Here is a 17515-nt window from a genome sequence, read left to right as displayed (position 1 = left end):
TGGGCTATCTTCAGAACTGGATGGTCCTGGTTTTTCGCGCCTTCTGTTTCCGTTTCCTGTGGGGAGTGTGTTTATGTAGTGCAGCGGTACCCAAAGTGTGGATTGCGATCCCCAGAGGGTCGTGTAAGGGTTGAGAGGGGTCTCGAAATGATTTACAAAATAAGTAAAAAGTGTCTTATTAACATTTATTTTGTATTTAGAAACATGAACATAAACAACATTGAACATAAGGGTCCGGGTGAATTGCCACAAAACCCGAACACGTAAAAATAGTTATAAGATCAAGATATGTTAATTGCCACAAAATTACTTGCGGTCAATTTTAGAGTTGGTATCTGCGAGATATGTTAATTGCCACAAAACTACCTGCGGTAAATTTTGTAATTGGTACCTGTGTCGATCAAGTTACTTATATTTCGTATCAGTGTCTGTTCTACCCTGCTTAGTGATGGCAGTGCATTTGACTTACAGTGAAAAAAGTAAACAACTTTTAGTAATCAACAATTTTAAATTGTATGTTCATTATATATCTAAAAGTAACAAACATACATGGTGGTGTGTCCAAAGAAGCTTCAGAGTGAAGGTTTACACAACAGGGTTAACTGAAGAAATATGTGACATGGGTAAGTGTGACTTTACTCACCATACGAGCATAGCAGAGGTAAAATTAAACCGACAAGAAATACGCAATACTTGCAAAAGAAAAGCAATAGAAAACCTATATGAAAAACCTTAAAATATCATTCGTGTTGAATTGGCAAATCATGGCAATGAACATGAGTTGACAACAGCGGATCTTGAACTTACTAGGCAAAATATACATTTTGCCAGATCAGCTGTACATCCCGCATTATCTAAAACAAGACGAGAGGTCCAAGAAGTGTGAGAATCAATGACCATAAAGACAAATAGACGCGAAGATTTTATTCTTGAAAACAACGTAGAAAGTGAGTTAGTGATTTTTTCGTGTACCACAAATGTATCAGCCACATATGGTCCTGTGGCAATTCACATATGGCTTTGTGGCAATTCACATGTGTCTTTGTGGCAATTCACATATCTCACACTAACCCAACCTCAATTTTGTGACAATTCACCGTTCCCGGAACATAGTAATAAAAAATGTTTCACTAGTTTGTAAAGTAAAAACTAATTAATGAGATTAATGTGCCTGTTTTTCAGAAAACAGCTTCTCAAATCTGGACTCAGCATTCCATACACACAGTGACATCATTTTAAAGTTCAAGGAAGTGTCTCACTTTTGTTTTGATGGTGATCGTAGACGAGAAACTTATTTTGTATAAATACAAAGTTGCAATGTTTAAAAATTTAAGAATTCCGTCTTTTGAAAGCTCGAGGTATTCTTGCATTCTTTAGATCCGAAATTGGTCTAAGCTCTGCGAAAAAATTATAATTTAAACATTCCATCTGTAGGTACATATTTAAATGAGATTTTCCTTCATAGTTTCTGGAATTTCAGCGAGTTGAACGCAACTGCCTAAAAACGGATTCACTATTTTTGTGATTGTCGTAATTGTTTTGAGTTTCTTCTGGAATGTACTCAAAAAGTGATTAAAATTGTGGAAACTTATATGCATGTCCGCAAAAACACAGTATTTGCCTATAATATGTAAATAAATTTTCCATGAGCTCTTTAATACACTGGAATGAAACAAATATCTTTTTGTCAAATGATATTGACCAGAAGTCAAGTTTCTTTGTAAACCCGTTAATTTTATCCCTGGCTGCTATAATGTTAACATTTTGGCCTTGTAAACTACTATTCAAAACGCGTTCAGTCCATTTTTATGAAAGGAGTGGGCTAATAGTTTTTTATTCACCGATCTACTGACTAAAGAAGTTTTCAAGTGATATTCACAATAACACAAACTTTTAGACAAGGATTGGCGTTGTTTCGGAAGCAAAGAAGCTTAAATATGACAAAATTCTAATAAAAATCATATATAATATATGTATAAATAATGAAAATGGCCAAATAGAGTGAGTTTTGGGATCACATTCTACAACTATACATGCATATATTTTGATTTCTCGTGTTGTACTGTACGTACAGATATGTTGAAAGTTATGTCCTTAACTGTATAACTCTTTTCAACACGTTACCGCACGAAAGGCATCTTACTTCCGTGTGATAAAGAACATTTTCACATAACGAACAAATTTTCACAAATTTTGCTGAAAATATGAGTTTGCTTTGATGAAATTTTTCACTTTTTATTGGGCTGTTACCGCAGCGTCATGGTAGTAATAGCTTGAAGTACTAGAAATGATATTTACCTAATATTTCGTGTGATTGTTGCACCATATATAATTCAATTTGGTCATACTTTGGGTGGTATCCACTGATTTTGAGTAAAATTAACATTATTTTCGATTTTACAAGGATTTATATTTTTTGAATGGGGTTTAGTACGGGTCGGTAGTGGGGGGGGGGGCGTCGCAAAAGAAAGTCTCGTCGCCTTCAAAAAGTTTGGGAACCGCTGGTGTAGTGTAATGTGGTGTCAAAAAGTGTGTATTCCGAAACTGAGTTATTTGTTGAGGATTTCATGTGGGTGTGTTTTTGTGTGCCTGTATATTTCGTATTGTTCTCGTGCTAAACATTTCCTCTTACACAGAGGTGACCAAAGCGGGTGTCGTAATTACATCGTGTAATCACAGACATTCAAACGGGTACGAGGAGTTTCCTGTACATTGCTCTGTGTTTCATTCATGTACTGAGGCAAGCAGTGGCGGTATCATGTCGCTCTACAAACTCTGTCACTACAAGCAGTAAGAAGTGGTTTCGTAAAAAAAATGAGGAAGAGAACTTTTTTGTTGTTCTGTCGGACAAAATATGATATGTTTACTTTGCTCAACAGTTCAATTAGGAGTATATAGAAACATTAATTGCCACGCTGAATAATGTATTATTATTATTATTATTATTATTATTATTATTACTGACCACTAATTCTGTTTCTATAATTCTGTACGTACATGAATATTGATATTTTTAGATCTTCTCCATAGAAGGATAAAATTATTAGGTTTTATCTCAATTTTAATCTTCTTAATCTTTAGATGATGGTAACTATTTATTAGTTATTCATTTAATAATAATAATAATAATAATAATAATAATGGTAATAATAATAATGGTAATAATAATAATAATAATGATAATAATAGTAATAATAATAATAATAATAATAATAATAATAATAATAATAATAATAATAATAATAATATTGTAGAAAAACTGATTCAGTATTATGCGCCAACGAACTGTTAAACGCCAGGAATTGACATGTCTTAAATCATAGCCAGGAAGAGAAAGATATGATAAATGTAAGGAAGTCAGCTACCTAATGGGGTTTGAAATATCTCGTGCTCTAAAGCCTTTTAATAGAACAGAATTTATAAGAGTAATGATTAAAATAGCTTAAATAACTTGTCTATAAAATTTTTTAATTTTGAAAAACTACGGATTTCTCGACCAAGTATCGAGAGAAGAAATTACAAAATTCCCGATTGTATTAAAGAGAATTAAAAAAAGAACCAAGAAAAATAATATATTATTGAGTGGCTCTTGATGACAGCAGTGACATTACTGATACAGCAAAGCTTGAGATTTTCATCCGGGGGATTGATCAAGATGTTAGTACAGGAACAACCACTGGTTGTAGTTTTCATGCCAACTACCTTTCCTCAGTGTGCTTACTTCATAGGCTGTCGGTCGCATGTAATCACTGCAGCTCGAGTTTTGGTAACCGCTGCTTTTACATGTAGTATTTACCATTTCTCGATTAATTTTTTGTACATCATTTTCGTGATTGTGGTTTAATTTTGAACGAACAACATTACCGTTTAGAATATTTAACGTCGCATAACATTCTTGTTTACAGCACCATCAAACTATTTCACCACATTTAAGTTTTATAAATTTATAAAATGTAAAATTGTCTTATACTACTTACACTTAATGACTTTTAAGGAACCTGGAGGTTCATTGCCGCCCTCACATAAGCCCGCCATTGGTACCTATCCTGAGCAAGATTATTCCAGTCTCTATCATCATATCCCACCTCCCTCAAATCTATTTTAATATCTTCCCATCTACGTCTCGACCTCCCTAAAAGTCTTTTTCCCTCCGGCCTCCCAACTAACACTCTATATGCATTTCTGGATTCACTCATATGTGCTACATGTCCTGCCCATCTCAAACGTATGGATTTTATGTTCCTAATTATGTCAGGTGAAGAATAGAATGCGTGCAGTTGTGTAACTTTCTCCATTCTCTTGCAACTTCATCCCTCTTAGCCACAAATATTTTCCTAAGCACCTTATTCTCAAACACCCTTAACCTATGTTCCTCTCTCAAAGTGAGAATCCAAGTTTCACAACCATAAAGAACAACCGGTAATATAACTGTTTTATAAATTCTAACTTTGAGATTTCTTGACAGCAGATTCGATGATAAAAGCTTCTCAACCGAATAATAACAGGCATTTCCCATATTTATTCTGCGTTTAATTTCCTCCCGAGTATCATTTATATGTGTTACTGTTGCTGCCAGGTATTTGAATTTTTTTCACCTCTTCAAAGGATAAATTTCCAATTTTTATATTTTCATTTCGTACAATATTCTGGTCACGAAACATAATCATATACTTTGTCTTTTCGGGATTTACTTCCAAACCTATCTCTTTACTTGCTTCAAGTAAAATTCCCGTATTTTCCTTAATCGTTTGGGATTTTCTCGTAACATATTCATAATTGTCTAATAATTTTAATTCCTTTCCAAAGTCACCACTTTGCCACTTCACGAGCAATAATAAGTATTTGAAGTGCTCAACTTATAAACAACTGTGTTCAACCACAGGAACAGTACTAATATACTTGTTCCAAATCTAATAAATTGAAAAAATCCACTGTATTAATGTCCATCATCCGCAGTTCACCGATGCGGATGCTGAAATGCTCTTCCGTTACAAACTACGTAAGTCAATTGTGCTTGTCGCTCGTAACATTGGTTGGCATTGCGTTCGATTTACATGTAATTTATTAAAAAAAAAAGCGAGTTATGCTGTGTGTGTAATGTACAGTTGTCAAAACAAAAGTGGCCGCACTCGTGAACAGCGAATATTTTCAAAGTCCACTTCGGGTCGCGGCGATATTACACGATGCATGTGCTTGTACAAGCACTTCCGGAACTATGAAAGTGTTCCATATATGCGCCTCGTAGACCAGCGGTAGAGTGCTTGTTTAATGATTGAAAGGTTCTGGGTTCGGGCCATCTTCAAGTTTTCATTTTATTTTTTAATCGTTCTTTAGCGATGTAAATGATATTCAAATTATCATCTATATCCAGTTATCGTTCTTTATGGATATCACGTTATTTATATTTTGTTATCGTTCTTTAGAGATATGAATAAAATTCAAGTCATCATTTGTATTCTGTTATCGTTTAATAACGATATGAATAATAATAATTATTATTGTATCTCCAATGGGGGTTAGCCCTATTTTACATATGTATGTTAGGGCTATAGTTTTATACACAAAATAGATGAGCATAAAGAGAAATGGAAAAGAAAATTAAATTAGCTTACGCGATGTAAACAAAACATAAACAATCCGTAAATTAGGCATTGCGATTGCAAAACAAATATCAGTTATCAATTTGAAACATACAAAAACATTAACAACACACATACGCAACACTTCTATAACACAAATATGCAGCTTTCCGTACCATACATCATAAATTAATACACAATAGTCACACAAACACAATCAAACTATAATTACGACATTGCGACGACATCAAGCATCCCGTAACTGACTCACATACATAACAAATCAAGCATCCGTTGCAACACATACACTTCAACATAGTAACCACACTTTTAAAAGTTACAAATTTGGCTCCAAGAAGAATAAATAGGACACTGTTACTAATTACTATTCTTCTACAAATTCTTAAATACACCTGTAATAAATCTGTGAAATTCCGATATGAATAATATTCACGTTTTTTATATTGTTATCGTTCTTTAGCGACATAAATAATATTCAAGTTATCATTTATATTCTGTTTTCGTTATTTAGCATTATAAAATAATATTCAAGTTATTTATATTGTTATTGTTCTTTCGCAATATAAATAATCTGCATTTTATGTAAGTAATTATTATAACACAAATAAACATCTTTCTTTGTAAAATAGGTTATTTTATTTAGATAATTAAATACGTATTATATATTATCTTATATTAATTAAACAAACCGATATTTATCATTTGTATTTTGTGTTATCGTTCTTTAGTGATACTGCATAAATAATATTCAAGTTATTTATATTGTAATCGTTTTTAGCGATATAAATAACATAAATTTAATATCAGGTTTGGAAAAATCCAGTTGCATAATACTGGTATTAGTTTTTCTTTTTGTATTATTACATTATACTATCTTGAACCACAATAAAATGAAAAGGAGTAACGAGGAACTGAACCTGAGACGTTGACATCTAAATTCCGACGTTCGTCCGCTGAGCTACGAGGGCAAAAGTGTGGAAACATTTTCGGAAAAATTGGCCCAATCACACTCTAAGATTTTCTGATGATTCGTAGAAGCTAGTCCAGGATGCGGGGGGCAAAGGCTAATTGAGATTTCCCGGTCTCTGATCGGGTCAAACATCCTGATAGAATTAATATTTAACCCTTGCCGTGACTTTCGGTGAAGTCCGGAGGGCCCAATTAGTCAAATCCACTCTCCTCATCTCCACGCTTGGGCCCCCTGGAATTTAATAAGATGCGAAAGAAATAGTGGTGTGCGGAAAGCAACGGGATGTTACCGCATTTAGGCCTATCCTTCCCAAGAAAAACTGCAAACATGAACAAAGGAAGCTTTTAATAGAAGAAGAAGGATCTTCTGCGGACCTCTGGAAAAAGATCTAAGGAAGAGACTAGTGAAGTGCTTTGTGTGGAGTGTGGCATTGTATGGGGAAGGATCATGGACATTACGACGAAATGAAGAGAAACGAATTGAAGCATTTGAAATGTGGATGTGGAGAAGAGCGGTGCGTGTGAAGTGGACAGACAGAATAAGAAATAAAATTGTGTTTGAAAAAGTGAGTGAAGAAAGAATGATGCTGAAACTGATTAGAAAGAGAAAAAGGAATTGGTTGGGTCTCTGGTTGAAAAGAATAATAGACGACATTAGGATGTGTGGATCATATGCGGAGACTAAGAGGAAGGCAGAAAATATTGAAGATTGGAGATTGCTGGGTTTGCAATGAAAGACCTGCCCATGGACAGAACACTTATGTATGTATGTTCAGAATGCCTGGACTATCGTGTCTATGAACAGTCGCTATTTGCAAAGACTAGTCAATTCCATGCCCACTCGTCTGCAAGATGATCGAGATAAGAGGAAGATAGATTAAATATTGAATTGTGGCTTTTTGTTTTGTTTTTTGAACGCTTAATTGTTTGAATGTTTTAAGGCCGACGCCAGTAAATTTGTTATGTTTATGCCACGAAAGATATTTTTATTGAGAATAAAATCTTTTTTCTTTCCATTTGCAGCCACAATATCACAATGATAAAGTCATAGCATAATATATTAATGAACCTGATGTTAATTACTAAAATAATCGTAAAAGAGAAAGGAGCCTTTATGTATAGTTTGTCTCTCTCAAAAACAGAACAAAAAAGAACATAAAAAGCACGAGGTTGTAGTCGAACGCAGGACCTCATGATTGAGAGGCCTGAACGCTACCATTACGCTATCGAATAACACACAGAATACTTCAATTATAACTGTAGATATCAGGCAACGTGGTCCAACGACATGTAACATCGCCTGTCTCCGAATTGTAGCGATGATACCCGAAGGGAACTCTGTTTCAGGAGAGCGGCCACTTTTTCTTTTGACAGCTTTACATACGACCCCTACCACCTAGGTTTTGTTGTGTGTGTGCAGATTATATACCACAATTGTATAGCAAAGGTATGGAAGAAAAATATGCCTGTAAAGTGTGTGTAGTTTACTTCCGCTCAAATGTTTCAATGAAATATCCCAGACCTTAGCGGAACTCGAACCTGCGCCGCCTATGTGACAGGCCGGAGGTCTGGTCACTCATCCACCTCAGTTAGGTTAAATGTAAAACTTGCGCACTGTGTGGAATATCTAAACTGAAATACAGGGACACCATTTTATTTTTACTAATATTTTTAATATTAACCTGGCTATATCTTTGGTTTAAAGATCTAGAACCGGAAACCCCGCTTGCTCCCCCTTCCAAGACTGGAGTTCGATGATACTGTCGTAAAATACAAATCACTTTACTAAGTACAGGGACATCACTTTATTTTTACTTGCATTTTTATTGTACCTGCATTTCTGAATGTACTTCACTCCCACCCCTTCACTAATGTCCTTGCTCCCGTCAGACACACATACTTCCGGCCGCCGTTGCATTCGAAGTCTTCAAGCAGTGAAGTAAACACTACAGTGTATAGTGTGTTTCAGAAATATGGTTGCGTTTTCTATAGAAGAAAGAACCTATATTGAAGCTTATTTTCGCACAGGTACGGTGTGTAGCTTGACTGAATAACTTTATCTGTGTGGTCTGAGCAGAAGTGAAGATTAGAGTTACAGAACGTACGGTACTCTGTAATATGGCACGGTACTTAACAGCATTATTTGAACAAGAGTTTTGTTTTACTGTTTGTAGGTATGAAGGACGATGATGGAATCTGGAATTACAATATAATCGAATGTGAACAACAGTTTTCTTCACGCTTTCCTGATTATGTCATTACGGAATATTTTCGTAGAAATGTCATTAATCTAGTAGATAAATTTAGAGCAACAGGGTGTACAGAAAGAAAGAAAAGTGTAAGACAGCCAACAAAGGTGACAGAAGACGCTGTAGAAGATGCTAGAGAAAGGATGCATAGAAGATGCTAGAGAAAGGATGCAGCGAAGTCCTAATAAGTCGGTTAAGAAGCTAGCTGTAGAAATTGGGGTTTCTTACGGAAGTGCTCACAAAATTCTCAGGAAGAAATTAGGAATGTTCCTATACAAAGTATCCGTAGTTCAGGAGCTTAAACCTCCTGACTTCACAGCAAGACTTAAATATTGTCATTGGTTCGAACAACAGATGACAAACGAAATCCTGAACCTGACCTTTTATACAGATGAAGCATGGTTTCATCTCTCTGGGTATGTCAACAGTCAAAATTTCCGGATATGGAGTACAAACAATTCGTATGAATTTATTTAAACACCCTTACACGCAGAAAAAATTGAAGTCTGGGCTGCCATGTCACGAAGAAGGATCATAGGACCAATATTTTTCGATGAAACTGTAAATGCTACGGTATATAGAGAACAATTGTTGCAAAAATTCTTTGAAGAAGTCCATGATGATGAATTGCAAGAGGGATATTTCCAACAAGATGGTGCTACTGCACATACTGCTGGCAGTACAATAAACTTCTTGGAAGAATTCTATGACACAAGATTAATAAGCACAGGATTATGGCCACCCAGGTCACCCGATTTAAGTCCTTTGGATTATTTTTTGTGGGGGTACTGTAAAACAGCTGTATTTACTAAACACCCGGCAACAATAGAAGAACTAAAAAATTATATTCAAGAAACGATAAATTCAATTTCACAGAATATGCTTCAAAATGTTTTTAATAATATGCATAAAAGAATTAAAGCCTGCATTGTAATGAACGGCAACCATTTTCAGCAACTTGTTTAAAAATTCAGATCAGCTTATTTTGAATTGAGGTGGCTAGAAGCAAAGGAATTATAGTGACATTTGTAATAACATGAGTTAAGTGCATGCAGTGTAAGCTAAAGTATCTAAAATTTTAGTGGCAAAGGGATATTTTATCGCATCACACATTAAAATTTAAATAAAAAAATTCACCGATTTTACGAAAGCTTAAATATTTAAACCCCATTTTCTCAAAAGTAAGTTAAGTGCACTTACAGCCCTTTACTTATGTCTCCCTCAATTTAAATGCACTGTCTATATTGTATGTTAACACCAATAATTAATATGCTAAATAAAGTAGACATTACATAACGAACATAGCAGCCTGAAAAGTTGAGTTTTTGAAAAAAAAATTGTTACTACTCTACTATATTTTGATAAAATTCCGTAAAAGTGATCATCAAACTGAAAATCGTAATATCGTATTTCCTTATAACCTAAATGGATACACTACTTTTCTCTCCTCCTATAGCTAGTAAAATGATTTGTTTACATATTGCACTAGTAACATCAAACTCCTGCAATGGAAGGTGGCAAGAGTGTTTCCGAGTATAGTCAGGTTAATGTTAAAAATGTTGGTAAAAATAAAGTGATGTCCCTGTATATGAGGGAAGAAAAGTAGTTCATCCATTTATTTAAACTAGGAAATACCGCTATTTTGAGTTTGATAATTTTCATTAGGTTTTTGTTTAATCAAAATACAGTACTGTATTAACAGTTAGTGTTTTTACTCACGAATTGAGCTATCCATTCGGAGTATTAATTGTGCAGTGTATATTGTACTGTTACAGCACATTAGCGTACAATATAGATAATGAAGTTAAATTGAAAAATAATCATATATGGATATTTAAACACAGTTCTGAAAGTGGTGGCCGTTGATTTCGATACAGGCTTCAGTTCTTTTGTGCATATTATCGCACTATGGACTATTGTACCTAATTCCAATTACCAGTTTCGTCCTTCGTACGAGTAACTCACGTTGAAATAATTCTGTACCTACTCCATAAAAGAGTACCTTACGTACTGTAAATTTAATCTTCACTTCTATCCGATCCGAAAAGATAAAATTACTCAGAAATGCTATCTACTGTCCGTTCAAGTGATTTTGTCGCAGAGTCGTAGAAAGGGGGGAGGAGAAATCACGTGACATTTAATTACTTAACGAGGCCCTTTTATTTAAGTTATATTAAACAGTTTTATAATATTACGTAGACGTCCAATTCCTAACAGAAATTAATGTTTTCAGAAAAGAGCTAAGACAGCCCAGCTCCTATACTTTACAGAGGGGCGAACAGAAGCAGGTGGAGGAAACCGGGATGTGATGTAGGCAAACGGACGACAGTACCTGTGCGAAAAATATGATTCAATATTCAAAGCTCTTTCGTCACTGGAAAACGCGAACATATTTCTGGAACGTACTATACTCACTAACTCAGTATTGCATACGCGGCCTCCGTTCTGTGTGGAGAATGGTTGGAAGTTTACTAGTAGAGGGGGTGGGAGTGAAGTAGTGCTGCTCATCGGAGTGACTACTACCGCGGAGGAATCTGAGATTACGAATAAAGCTCTCCACCGTTGATCTCCGGTACTACCGTAGGTGGAACTGGGGACATACGGAGGGATGCGGTGGTTCGGAGTGAAGCGAAGTTGGAGGACGTAGAGCTCAAAGACGACCGGCGCGTACGGACCATGGACTTGTTAAATAACCGTACGGACTGGCGGTATTTGTGAGTGGAATAAAATGGCACCAAAGCGGATATCCGTCGCATGGAAATACTTTAATTTAGTTGAAAATAATAATAATAAAGTCGCACGCTGTAAACTTTATGGGCGAATTTACTCTAAGGGTGGTGGAACTTCGAATTTGTTAGACCATTTGAAGCGATCGCACAATCGCGAAATTGAAGAAAGCCAGGGGTGTATTTTGCGGACTACCGGGGCTACCGGCGGTAGCCCAAGGAAATTACAAAAGAAAAAGTTTATAATATAACATAATGTAATAATTTTGTATTACCGTATTAGTTTTACCACAGTAATTAAAATTAAAGTAATTGTTAGATTTATACGCGCTCTCTGCTCTCGAAAAGAAACAAGTTGTCAAGGCGGCATCACTGGAGAAACCGCTGCTGCGAAGGGTAGCCTGTGACCGTTCCGCTCACGTCGCACAACTGCCCGTCCCCCACTCCCTCCTGTTTCTATCGTCCAATGTAGGCGAGTGAGTTGCCGCTCTAGTGATGGTTTCTTGGAAGGCGCGAAGCAACAAAATCTTAGTACGCTAGCTCATTAATGTGATTGTGTTCTTGCAGTGCAGTATTTTGAATTTATGATTTGTTCGAGTGTCTAAGAGTTATATTAATTGTGAATTATTAAGTTTTCAATTTCCCAATTAAGTGATATTGTGAAAAGTATGGCAGAACAAGTTTCTGGAGAGGTTTGTGTTGAAAATGACTGTGTAATAGAAGGTTTATTAAAAGTGCCTTTTAACCGTCGTACATACAACGAGAAAGTTGAAATTGTGAAACTGGAAAGAACAACTCCTGAGTTAAATTTGTCCATGGACGTAAAAGAAAAACAGCGTGAGTACACACGCCATTTCACTTCAACATCATATGGTAAGTGGAATTGGTTGTGTGGTAGTTCTAAATTGTCTAAACTATTTTGCTGGCCATGTTTGTTATTTAGCCGCGAAACTAATGTGTGGTCAAAAGAGGGTTTTCTAATATGAACTCCCTTCGAACGGCAGTCCTAAAACACGACAAATCAAAAGCTCATATTTATAGTAGCATGAACTTTGCAAACTTTGGGAAGACAAGAATTGATTTACAGCTAGATAAGCAAAAAGCTCTACACAACAACCAACACAATGCTCTTGTCAAAAAAAAAAAAAAAATCGGGAGATTTTACTGCGTCTTATTAAAGCAGTCTGCTTTCTAGGAAAACAAGAATTGGCTTTTCGGGGTCATAATGAGAGTGTGGAATCAGACAATAGGGGATATTATATTGAATATTTAAGTTCCTTAAGTGAATTTGACCATTTACTGGCCAATCATCTTGAGAGTTCAACAGTATTTCGTGGTACTTCTCCCGCAATTCAGAATGACTTAATATTTGCTATAAGTGGGGTTATGATAAAGAACATAAAATCTGAAATAGAAGAAGCACCTTTTGTGGCCATTGTTGATGATGAAACAAGTGACTGCTCTAATCAGAGTCAATTGTCCACTGTTTTAAGATACGTCGACAGTACTGCCAATGTTCAAGAACGGTTTATAGGATTCACAAATGTCAGTTCGGGCAAAACTGCTCCTGCTTTGTTTCAGCATATGGAAGGTGTTATAGCAGAATACAATGTCAGCAATAAATTAATTGCACAGACATACGATGGTGCTTCAGTTATGGCGGGAAATATTAATGGCTTAAAAACAAAAGTTCAAGAAAAGTATCCTCAAGCACTATTTGTGCATTGTTACAGCCATGTTCTCAATTTAGTTTTGCAACAAACTACTTCATCCATTCCAGAATGCCGCATTTTTTTTTCAAAACACTGTCGGGTTTAGCTGCTTTTTTCTCATGATCTCCTAAAAGATCAGAAAAACTCAAGGAATTTATGAAAAAGAAACTCCGAAAAGTAGCACCAACTAGATGGAATTTTACATCTCGGCTTATAAATACAGTAAAGGAATACAGAGAACAACTGAGTGCTTTCTTTGAAAATATCATTTGTAATGACTCTGAAGAAAACTGGGATGATGATGTAATTGTGCAGGCTCAAGGATATTTGTATTTTTTCACACAGTTTCAGAATATATTTCTTCTTGAAGTCTATGCTAGTGTGTTCGCACATAAAGATGTGCTCTGCAATATTCTTCAGACAAAAAGTCTAGACATAGCATACTGCTTGCAAGAGGTATCAAAGTTAAAAAATACTATATCCGAATTCAGTCATAGTGGGTTTCCGTCCATATGGAGTAATGTGGAAAATGAAAATTCTTCAGACAATACAATGGAACACCATTAAAGCGAAGAAAAGGAGATGATGTATTGAAATACAGGCAGCTGTACTAGAGCATACTAGATCGTATGCACATGGAAATTACTGACAGATTTTCTGATTATGGAAAGCTTCAGTTCACACATCTTCTAGATTCTAAAAAATTTTCTACTTATAGAGAAAACTTCCCGAATGAGGCACTAAACAAATTATTTCAGTCCTATAACAGTCACTCTGATCAAGTCGTTTGAAAAATGAATTAAGTGTGATATATTTAGCAGAAGTCTTTGATTTTTCGAACAAACCTATCCATGAAATATTATCTTCCATATATGAAAACCAGCAGAACCAAGTTATTCCTGAAGTCCTTAAATTGGCAACATTAATTGTGACAATACCAGCTACGTCAGCATCGGTAGAAAGAACATTTTCTGCGTTGAAGACAATAAAATCCTACTGTAGATCAACTCATACACAAGAACGTTTATCCGGCTTGGCACTGATGTCCATTGAAAAGTCATTTCTACAGAAACTTCGCAAGCGGCCCAACTGTAATTTCAATGACGAAGCCATCAAAGTATTTTCTTCCCAATCAAGACGTCTGGAATTCACATATAAATAGGTAAGGAATTTTATTATAGGGTTTTTTTAATATATTTTGTGTAATAATAGGGTCAGTGGTAGCCCAGACCCTTAAACCAGTATACGCCACTGAAGAAAGCGCCGACAATTGTGTTGGACAGCAGCTCGAGCACTCAACACAACCATCGAATAGTGCTGAACAAGTTAAATTGGATAAACTTTTAATTCAGTTTATGTCCAATGATATGCAACCACTCAGCGTGGTCGAAGGTCCGGATTTAAATATTTCGTCAAGGATTTAAACCCGAGATATTCACTGCAGTATCGTAACACTGTTTTTCATGTAAGTAAATAGAGCACGTGGTTTACGTGATAAAAACATTGTGATAGTGTGCAGAATTGACTAACATAAAAACTGTTCATTATAATTTAACTAACCAGGGTTCTTGGTTGCTTTTTTCAATTGGTATCCACTTTTAAGTGAATATTTCAAGTTCTTTTAGGCGACTTATACGACAGCGTTCAGAATAAACTGCGAACGGAATTAAAGGGCTCAAAATACTGTTGGTCCTCCAACAGGTCAGATGGATACGTAACAGTAACAGGTCACTACGTGATTAGGTGGCCAATTAATTCTGTTCTTTGGATTTATCTGTCATCAAGGGAAGTCATACAGGCGACAAAATTGCTGGTTGAATTCAAGTCATTAATTCATGGGGACTAAACAACAGAGTTTCTGCCACTGTTACAGACAATGCCCCAAATATGGTTGCTGCCGTCAAAAAATTAAATCATTGCCATCTAGGCTGTGGTACGCACATCTTGAACCTTACCGTGAAAGTAGGAATTTATAAGACACCAGATTTGGGTGAATTTCTCTCTCACTTTTCGGCAATCGTCGCTTTTTCAAGTAAGTAAATTTAATTGTTCAAAACACTTTTGAACTGTTTTAAAAAGCGTGTTTACTTTGATTTATATATAAAAGTTCTAATAAATAATTTCGTGATTTTGTGTGCAGACAGAGTACAATTGCGAATGAAAAACTGAAAAGCAGAAGAATTTCAGCAAAAAAGGACCCTCTAAGATTGATCGAGTATATTGTTACGAGATGAAACTCCAAACTTCAATGAAGAGCCGCTTACTTGAAATGAAAGATGAGTTGGTTATTGTGTTGTCAGACGCTAACAGGTCCGTATTTGGAAATCTCTATGGCGTAGACCAGGTTAGATAGATTCTCTGAGTAGGTCTAAATTTTAAAATGTAGGTATGTAAGTGTTTAACATTAAAAGCCGCGGTTGTGGTACTCGTACCTGCTGTCAAAAATAAATTATTACCATTCAGTTACACATTGACGGTTAATTAGTGATATCATCGTTTTCGTAGTTTTAAAATTACGCAAAACATTTGATACGATTTTTTCAAACTGCTTTAGTGGTATTGTTCCAAAGGTCCACAGCCTAGAAAAAAAAGTCTTGAAATTTCTATGAAACGTAACTTTCAAGGCAATAAAAATATACATAACTTATATGGAATATTTAAAAGGCAACTTGAGTTATATTTTACTGTTTCGATTAAAATATTGCGTTTCAGAATGACACTAAAGAAACGTGTGGTAATAATATAATTACAATTATCCTTAAGTTGATATCCGCTTATATTTTTTATTACAAAGGAAGAGTGACGCGTTTTAGAAGAGGCAGTTCAAATACTGACACCCTTTAACACAATGATCACAATCCTGTCCGGTAAAGAATCTGAATAAATTATTTTGGACAGTAAACTTTAATCCATTGATACCACACGTTTCTTTTGTTCCATTCTGAAACTTCCTTAATATATTTTACGTTAACCCATTTATGCCCAGGTGGGTCGTTTTCGACCCATTGATTGAAATTATTTTCCACGCGAATTAGTCTAGACAACACTACGTGTCTACTTTTCTTAGCTGCACAAAGGTACAATGCACTTGTGGAACGCGGGAAACCAACAGACCACGTCATTATTGCGCGGGAACTTGCCGAATAAATATGACGCAATTACCGTCTGCCTTGGAGACGAAAAAGTGAGTAAAAACTCTGTTCAATCCGTGAATTTTATTAACAATCAGTTTTTCCTGCCAAGAAGATTCAGGAGAATATGCATCTTGTAGGTTTTTGTCAATATTTACGGTATTTGCTGTACATTAGGGCTTAGAATTTAGTGTGGGTCGATAACGACCCGCTAAGCACCTTTCACATAGCTTTTCATTATGAAATCATTTTGTTTTCTTATTATTTTCCTTTGATCGATGTTTTTACGAACAACTACCTCAATAGAAGTTTGTGTAAGGATTAGGAGTGCTTTTGGGAATGATAATTCTGATAGCAGTTTTCAGAATATCTCAGGCTTATTACCGCTTTCGTTTACAACATTGTTTTATTTGTGTAATGTTATATATCACAGAGCAGTGTATATTGGAGAGTACCGATTTCTTTTGATCCGACAAATGCCGCCGCGGCAGCCATATTTACTCCTGCGGAGAGACTGTACAACGCAAGACTTGCGTAGGAACAGAGGTTTCTAGTGCGATATTTCATTGTTATCTTGAAGAATGCCGTGTTGTCGTGCAGTTAATCAATGTGTAATCAATTGTCGATGTACAAAATTAGCACTTAGTCACAAACAAGAGGAGGAATATACTTCAATGATTAATTTCTCAATGACATAATATTTTCACTGCGGGCTAAAGCAAGGAGATGCACTATCACCTTTACATTTTAACTTCGCTCTAGAATATGCCATTAGGTAAGTTCAGGATAGCAGAGAGGATTTGGAATTGAACGGGTTACTGCTTCTTGTATATGCGGATGACATGAATATGTTAGAGAAAATCCACAAACAATTAGGGAAAACACGGGAATTGAACCAAGTAAAGCGATAGGTTTGGAAGTAAATCCCGAAAAGACGAAGTATATGATTATATCTCGTGACCAGAATATTATTCGAAATGGAAATACAATATAAAAATTAGAAATTTATCCTTCGAAGAGGTAGAAAAATTCAAATAAATTTGGAGCACCAGTAACAAATATAAATGACATTCGGGAGGAAATTAAACGCAGAATTAGCATGGGAAATGCCTCTTATTATTCGGTTGA

At 35.5% G+C, this 17515-nt stretch overlaps 1 protein-coding gene across 1 annotated transcript in view; it reads left to right on the top strand.

Moving 5' to 3' along the window:
• Positions 1-17515, top strand: part of LOC138707729 (DNA-binding protein RFX2-like) — a 168318-nt gene that overhangs the window by 55795 nt on the left and 95008 nt on the right. The gene's annotated exons all lie outside the window — the stretch shown is intronic.

The sequence above is a fragment of the Periplaneta americana genome, chromosome 10 (assembly GCF_040183065.1).
Source record: "Periplaneta americana isolate PAMFEO1 chromosome 10, P.americana_PAMFEO1_priV1, whole genome shotgun sequence".
Taxonomy (NCBI): domain Eukaryota; kingdom Metazoa; phylum Arthropoda; class Insecta; order Blattodea; family Blattidae; genus Periplaneta; species Periplaneta americana.
The sequence above is the reverse complement of the archived record's forward strand: the minus strand, read 5'-3'. Positions and strand labels throughout refer to the sequence as shown.